This window comes from Leptosomus discolor, chromosome 2, assembly GCF_034619465.1.
Source record: "Leptosomus discolor isolate bLepDis1 chromosome 2, bLepDis1.hap2, whole genome shotgun sequence".
NCBI classification, from domain to species: Eukaryota; Metazoa; Chordata; class Aves; order Leptosomiformes; family Leptosomidae; genus Leptosomus; species Leptosomus discolor.
Window position 1 is genome coordinate 34,484,365 of NC_141392.1, and position 7,523 is coordinate 34,491,887.

The following is a 7,523-nucleotide window of genomic DNA, read 5'->3' on the forward strand; positions in this document are numbered from 1 at the left end:
GTAGAACATCTCCAGGCTGTGTCCGTCTTGCCTCTGCTTGTGCGGTACCATCTGCGTGTCAGCAGGCTTTGGCATTTCTAGAAACAGGGTGGTGTAGTGAATGAAATCTCACTTGGAAGTTATTTTAACTTGCCGTCAAGTTATTGTGTGTGTATAGAAGGTGTGCTAGTAACAAACTTGTACCACAACACAGTATTTCTGTCACTGGTTTTCTTTGGGTTTTTTGTTCTGTTTTCCAAAGCCAAAATAGCCATCTAAGCTGCAGTTTCTCCTCTAGAGTCCATCGTCATTTCCTTCAGCAAACATCTTAAATTATTTCTCTGTTCATGAAGCTCTGTGAACAGAAAGCAATGCTCATTTACCATAGTCACATAACCATTGAGAATCCAGTAGTTCTCCTTACCTGTCATCATTTCAGACCACTACTTGAAAGGGAAACTTAAATTTTAGGGTTTTCTTTTTTCCCTAAATAACATTGGAAAAATGTTCTGCCCAAAAGAAAGGGAACTTTTTCATTAGCCAGCCATGTAATGATCTGTGAATAAAAACACTAAGGTTCGAGATGAGGAAAATTGTTGTTATGCAAAGAATTACTAACAATGCAATGTCAAAAGCACTATTATGGCAATCCTGGGGAAATGCTGCATTAAGTGGTGGATTATATGGAAAATCGTATTTGTGTGTTTGTTTTCTGTATAATACGAGCATGAGAACATAGGCATCCACGGTAGAAAATACATTTAGCAATCTAAACAGGTATATAAAATCAAAAGCCAGGATGTTAACCACCACTTCTATTTCCTGACCTGCGGTCCAAATCCTCCAGATACTTACACATGTCTCGACATACTGCGCATGCAACCAGCATTTCTGTGAGTCTGTGTGTAGGATTAAGCATGTGAGTCTTTGCAGGAGCCAGACCAAAGTGTCTCCCTGACTTTCCTCTCCCCAGTTCACCACCCAGATTTATCAAGTGGATGCATAAGGTGCATACAGCAGGATAAGATTACTTTAATTTTTTTAATTTTTTTTTTTAAATGTCATGTTGTCTTGTGTACAAGGCTTGTAATTAGCTTGGAAAAAGAGTATTTTTCTAATATATTACAAGGAATAGCCAAATAATTTTTATTAAAAAAAAAAAATTTAGTGCAGTGAGCTCTAACTAGCATAGTACAATCTGAATACTTTGAGGCAGCTAGGGATTGGCTTGTCAAAGCTGGCACTGCTGTTCCTGCCATAATTTCTTTCTGCAGTAAATTGCCAGTGGGCGCATGTCCTTTCCCTCCCTCTATTGCACATTGACATCAGTCTTAAAAGAGGAATTTTTTTTTAGTTAATTTGCCAAATAAATGTAAAAGGAACACTTGCCATTTTTTCTCGGTGGAATGTCCCAACAGTTCCTCTGAGAGTTATTCACAGCTTTTTAGTCAACCATGAATTAAGTATGCAATGTGCTTATACACTATAGAGTTTGGTAGGCTTAATTAGTAGCAGTTGCTGGGGATTTTTTCAGTTGGGAAAAAAAAAAAAAGAATGATAGTGGAAAAGGGATGGAGTGTTACACTCTGGGTGATGTGTCTGGGTTTGCTGAATGAAATATATTTTGTGCCTAATAGCAATTGACAAATCTCTCAATGGTGTCTAGTAAACATCAAGCCAGCCTCGAAAAAGAAAAAGTTAATGAAACAACCTTTTCCTTTTATTTCTGTTCTCAAAGTTGTTTCGTGTAAACAAATATCTGTAAGATCTTCTCTCTATAAAGCACAACACTACATAAAGATCTTACAGCTTTTTGTCCAGTCTTGAAGTGCCCCTATTTATTTAAGTAGACATACTCCAAGCCTTTTTGTATGTCTGGAAATAAAAGTTTAAAAAAAAAAAATCCCTTTTTTTTTTAATTTTTCCTCCCTTTCTCCTTTCTCCCTCTTCTCTTGGGTTTTTGTAATACTTGTAGATGTTGCTGCGTGTGTTATTTGGTTTGTGAAGGCAGTGGTGTAAGGGCACAATGATAGAAATGGGTGTTTTTTGTAAATATTTCTTCTTAATTTCCACACTGCTGCTGAACAGTGTGTAGTGTTCTCCCAGTCAGCTTTGCAATACTGACATCAATCATTTGAGAGAAATTATTCAGATTTTATTTTTGTATCTGTGGTAACAAAACATTAACCAAATTTTTTTTTTCTGTTGTGGAAAGGTTTTTTTTGTTTTTGTTTTTGTTTTTTTTCCAAGCTATCGCTCACGTTAACAAATTAAAGTGCCTGAAGCCTCATCATTATTGTATCTATATACTAAAAGTTAAAACCCTGTTGTATTGATTTTTATAAGCCTTTTTACCTCTGTGTAAAAAAAAAAAAAATATATATACAAGTGTATGATGTACATTTTAGTTCTTAACTTCTTTTTTTATTGTTTCTAATATGTATGATCAGTGTAGCTATTGCTTTAAAATGTACTATGTAAATATAAATACATCATATCAAAATTACACCTTTTATTGTTATTCGGCTGGCTGGAAGATGAGGGGAAAATGAAATGGTGCTGGGAAACACGGGGACATAGCCGGAGCTGCCTCCCCCAGACCCTGGGGTTTCTGAGGGGAACAGTGGATTTATTTTACATTTTTTTGGTGGCAAATGCTGCTAGCCTTGGGCATGGGCCATATTTGCCCAAACACAGCGAGGAGCTTGGGTACAGGTGGGGTTTTTTCGAGGCTTTTTTGATGGTTTTGAGGTGTTTCTCACATTTTGGGGGACCCCAGGCCCCAGGGAGACCTGGCCTGGTGGCACTGGGCCTCAGGAGGCCCTGGCGGCCATGACAGCAGCAGTTCCCCTCCTGCTCTCCCTTCCCTTCTCCATGGGCTCTCCCTCATCCCATGCACGGCTTTGGGCTGGGCTAAATACACTGTGGGGAGGTTTTTATTTTATGTTGATTCACCCAAGCAGAGCGGCCCCAAAGAAGAGGGGAAATCGGAGAGGAAGGCCAGCAGACATGGCTGCCGAGGAGGGCCACTTTGCTTTTTGAGGGTACGTGGTGGAAGTTTGCAGGGCTGCCTGGATGCTGATGATGATGATGAGAGACACCTCGGGTGGCTGGAACTGGCATCCCTGCTTGGAGAGTTTAACATGGAAGATGGAAGTGGAATAACCCCGTTAAAAAAGACACCAGGCTGTGGCTGATTGACTGAGGAGACCGGAGGAAAACCAGTGAGTATATCTGAATTTTTATTTATTTCTAATGGGAGCTAGTCAGGGCAACACCATGTGCTTCTGAAAAGCCCAGTTTTATTTTTCTGTAGGTAAGTGGTAACACAACTAAGATGATAACACAACCAAGCCATTGCTCCTTTTTTTTACTATGTGATGCTGCTTATTGCACTGCTGAACAACGTAGCTGCCTTGAGCGGCATGCAAGAGAGGAGGCAAAGAGCACACGTGCCAAACTATGCATTTCTTTTTCAGATAAAAAGGTTTTCTCCTTGCAATGGTGGTGCTTTGCCTCATCTGCGCCCAGCTGACACAAGGTGACATGTTGGTTGTTGAAGTAACCTCGATGGTTAAATTTGTCACAGTTTTGCTGAGATCCTGAGTCCATGTAAGCTTTTTATTGGTTTATATTTGTATTAATGTACTTCTAGAAATATATGCTCATTTAAACATAGATTTCTGTTTAAATTCATGATACCAGTGTGTATTTGTAATGTTTTTTTTTCTTTTAAAAGGACTGTAGGCTTCATGAGAACAACATGCACTGTGGGTCAGGTGGACTCGCGCACAAAATACTTTGGTCTGCATTGGTCTTTGCTCCATCCATGGCTAAGCCAAGGGCAAAGGGACTCTGACAGCCTCTTGCTTAGAGTTCATCATACTCTCTTGACTAACTATGGCAGGAAGACTTCAGCGCTGTTTCCTGGCCATTTGAATTCAGCTTGTCCCACAGAAGGCCTGGCTCCTGTATCTTCCTGTAGCCTGCAATGTCCTCTTGCTTTTTTCTGTGAATCAAAGGGGTTGCTTATGCCTGGCAATTTCTAAATTGAACCAGTAAATGGTTCGTTTGGACCCTGGATTTGTGGAAAATGCAACCACCACCAAGATGCAAGGCACCATGAAAGACAGTGAACTTTCTGCAGCCTAATCAGTGTGGAGTCCTAGGCTCATTCCTGCTGATCATCTAGGACAGATACTGTCCTCTTGGCAAGATGCAATCAAGGAGATTGAGCTTGGAGAGGACATGGATATTGTAAGCTTGCAACCATACGAAACAAGGTCAAATATTTTGCGGCTTTAAACAAAATAATCTGTTTCACGGGTAAATGTAATACAAAATGCGTTTTAGAATAATGTCCTTTCACCCAGGCTGAGTTTCAGGCACTGACAAATGCAGCTTGGCATTTTACAGCAAAGAGACTTGACACCAAAAGTGCTGCTACCATTGCCTGGGTCAGAAAGGCTCTCCCGGCCTCTCCTTTCCCCCTTTGGCAGTAGGAGCAGTGCCAATCTAGTTCACCCCCAGGCCTTTCTCCTGGGGAGGTATTATTGGGTTCAGACAAAATCTTATCACAGCAGTCCTATCTGTGTGAACTTTTCTCCTTGTAACCTGCGTAACTGAAGAGACAGAGGACAAGGAGAGGATTTTCTTGTCTGTGCTCACTCAGGAAACCTGCAAATACTTCCAAAAAGCCTCTCCTTACAAGCAGTATCAGGGTAGGAATTGCAGGGGGAATGGAGGACAACTGTGAGGGATAACCCATGTGGGTCCCTCCAGCTACAACAGCTCTGTTTTCCTGCAAGGTACCAAGGTAACTGTTTCAAGCTTTTCTCAGGAGTGACTGTAGCTGCCCAGCATTGCCCTCAGGCAGAATTTTTTGCATGAGGAGGCTTCACCCGGCCTCTTTTAATCACTCAGTAATAAAAAGTTTTTCTCACTCTACTCAGAGAGCTGTAATTTAAATAGACAAAACTGACTTGTCGCTGTTGTGAAACCAAGTAAGTCCAAGAGAGTTTGAATGACTTGCATAATGTCACGTGAGGCATTTGTGTCACAGCCTGGCCTGGAGTATTCCAAGCACCAGTCCATCACCATCTTCATCCAAAGATCATCTCTTCTGTCACTGCATCTAAAGATTAAGTGGGAGGTTTGGGCTTCTACAGGAGCCTTACTGCATGGAGCACAAATCAAAGCGATCAGCCCCATCAGCAAGGAATGTACCAATCTCTTTTCTGTGCTAATTCCACTTAAAAATGCAGCTCAGAGGTAGGCGTTAGGACAGCTGGAAACAAGAGGTATGGTTGCATGTGTCCCCATTGCTTATCACAGACAGGACTTTGCTTCTTGTACAGACCAAATGTAACCTTTTTCACAAATCATTTGAGAGCAAGCTTACCCCACTAGCAACTGGAAGCGCTTTCCTTTCTTCAGCACACTATGCTCGATGAGTTAATGTCCTCCTAGCACCTTGTCCTTTTCCAGGACATTCAGCCTTCTGGTATTTTCTTAACATTTTGAATTGGGCAATTAAATTCCTTAGTATCTTGGTGGCATACGTGGAAATAAATAGAAAAATGTTTGGCTTCCCCTCAGAGACAAGATATTTAAATGGTGGAAAATATGTGTGTATTTTTGGGGTGGTGTACTTAGATCTCCACAAATATTTTTAGTTGCGTCCCTGCTCTCATGCACAACCATCCCATGCCATTCATCTCATTCCCCCATTCCCCACTTGTAAATTCATTTAGGAAGAGTTGACAGACTTTGGTTTGGCTTCTGCTGGATTTCAAGCCTGCTGCCTAATGTCGTGTGAGACAGGATCTCACATCAGTGCTCTGGGTGGTTGTGAAGAGAAAGGGGTTTCTGAGCACCGTAACACACTCCATCTCCCTGCATGAGGGATCTCGGCTCCATGCACTGATGTGTACTCTGAGGTGGCAGAGAAAGTACAAAGTCAACTCCAGACTTTATAATTTATGTAATGACCTAAGGAGTCACTGGTGTTAAGAATACATATCATTGATGGGGGGAGCTAGAATTAACACATACTTTGGGATGGCTAAGACATTACCAAGTCATACACAGCCTTAAACTTAATTCATATCTAGAATACTTAATTATTCTTAATTATACAGAGAGTGTAATATGAACTGACATTTCTTTTTCTGCGTTTTCTGAGGTTATGTCACAATGAGCTGCAGAATTGGCCAACATCTGTTTTAGGGGAACTGACAGGACTACTATCAGGATTACCACTTTGAGCAAGCATTTTTCTGATTTTCCTGCTCTTAATTTCTCTGTTTCAGTGTTGTGCCAGTGTTAGCTTATTAATGGTTTCAGCTTTTGATGTGAGATTTCAATCTTATGAAAAAAGAACAGGGACAGGGAACTTGTCAGTGCAAACAGTGAGATCCTTGATGTTAAGTACCAAGTGTGATATGTTTCCAAATGTACCCTATCTTCTAATCTGAGATTTCCGGTATTCAAATTATGTTTAGCTCCAGCCTGATTCAGAAACTAAAAGCTCAGACACTTCTAAAAGTTGAAGCATTAACATCCTTGTGCCCTGGGGGGCCATTTCCTACCTTAAAAGCACAATTCCAGAACTACTGAACTCAAGCATTTCACTTTAAAAGTGCTTACTCTTTACAACTTCCTGAGAACAATGATAAAAGCCAGGTTAAAAAGTATAACTTTCAACCACATTTTGCAAAAGTGCTGGCCACAACTTGAAACAGAGAGCATTTTGATGTGCACAGCCAAATGAAGCAGCACTCTGCTGGCTTTGTTCATGAGTCTGAACATTACAAAATTCAAATCCCAAAAAAATTGTTTCAGAAAACTCTGAGCAGCTAAAACAGACAGAGTAGAAGCTAGGACCAAATGCAGATTCAGGTTATATGGTTCATCCCAGATATGAAATATAAGTGGAAATACACTTCTGGTTTGTTTGGATTTTTTTTGAGGGCTACCTAAAATGAAGCTCCCACAGGGTCACAGTGATGTATGTACTGGTACAGGGCCTGATGTTCAAGCTGAAGTACCCCCAACAGTTTCCACATCTTCCTGCTGGGAAGGAGGAAGGGCAGATGGTCTGTGCCTCTGAGAGGAGCATTCGGACCAACATGGCAGCTCAGGCTGCCGAGCAGGAAACGTATATACAGGTATATATGCGTGTGTGTGTGCGTGTGCGCGTGTATCCTTTTGGAGCAGAAATCTGAAATTACCAACATGAGCTAAAACCCCAAGTGACAGTTACCCTTTAAATAAATATATAAACAGGTAAAACTCCAGCTGTGTGGCTGACCCTGGTGGCTTGGCAACAATGAATGGGGTTTTCTGTGCAGTAGCCCCAAGTATTGGGTATTGCTCAGGATTTCTCTGTTCGCTTAGTGAATAGACCTCAGTGAATGTCCTCATCTTGGGGAAAACCCCAGAACCCCATTAAGTGGTTGAGCCAGCCGCAGAAATGGGAAGGCTTCCAAAGTAGAAAGCAAATTAGCAATAGGACGAAACAGAGAGGTGTATTCTGCTCGGAG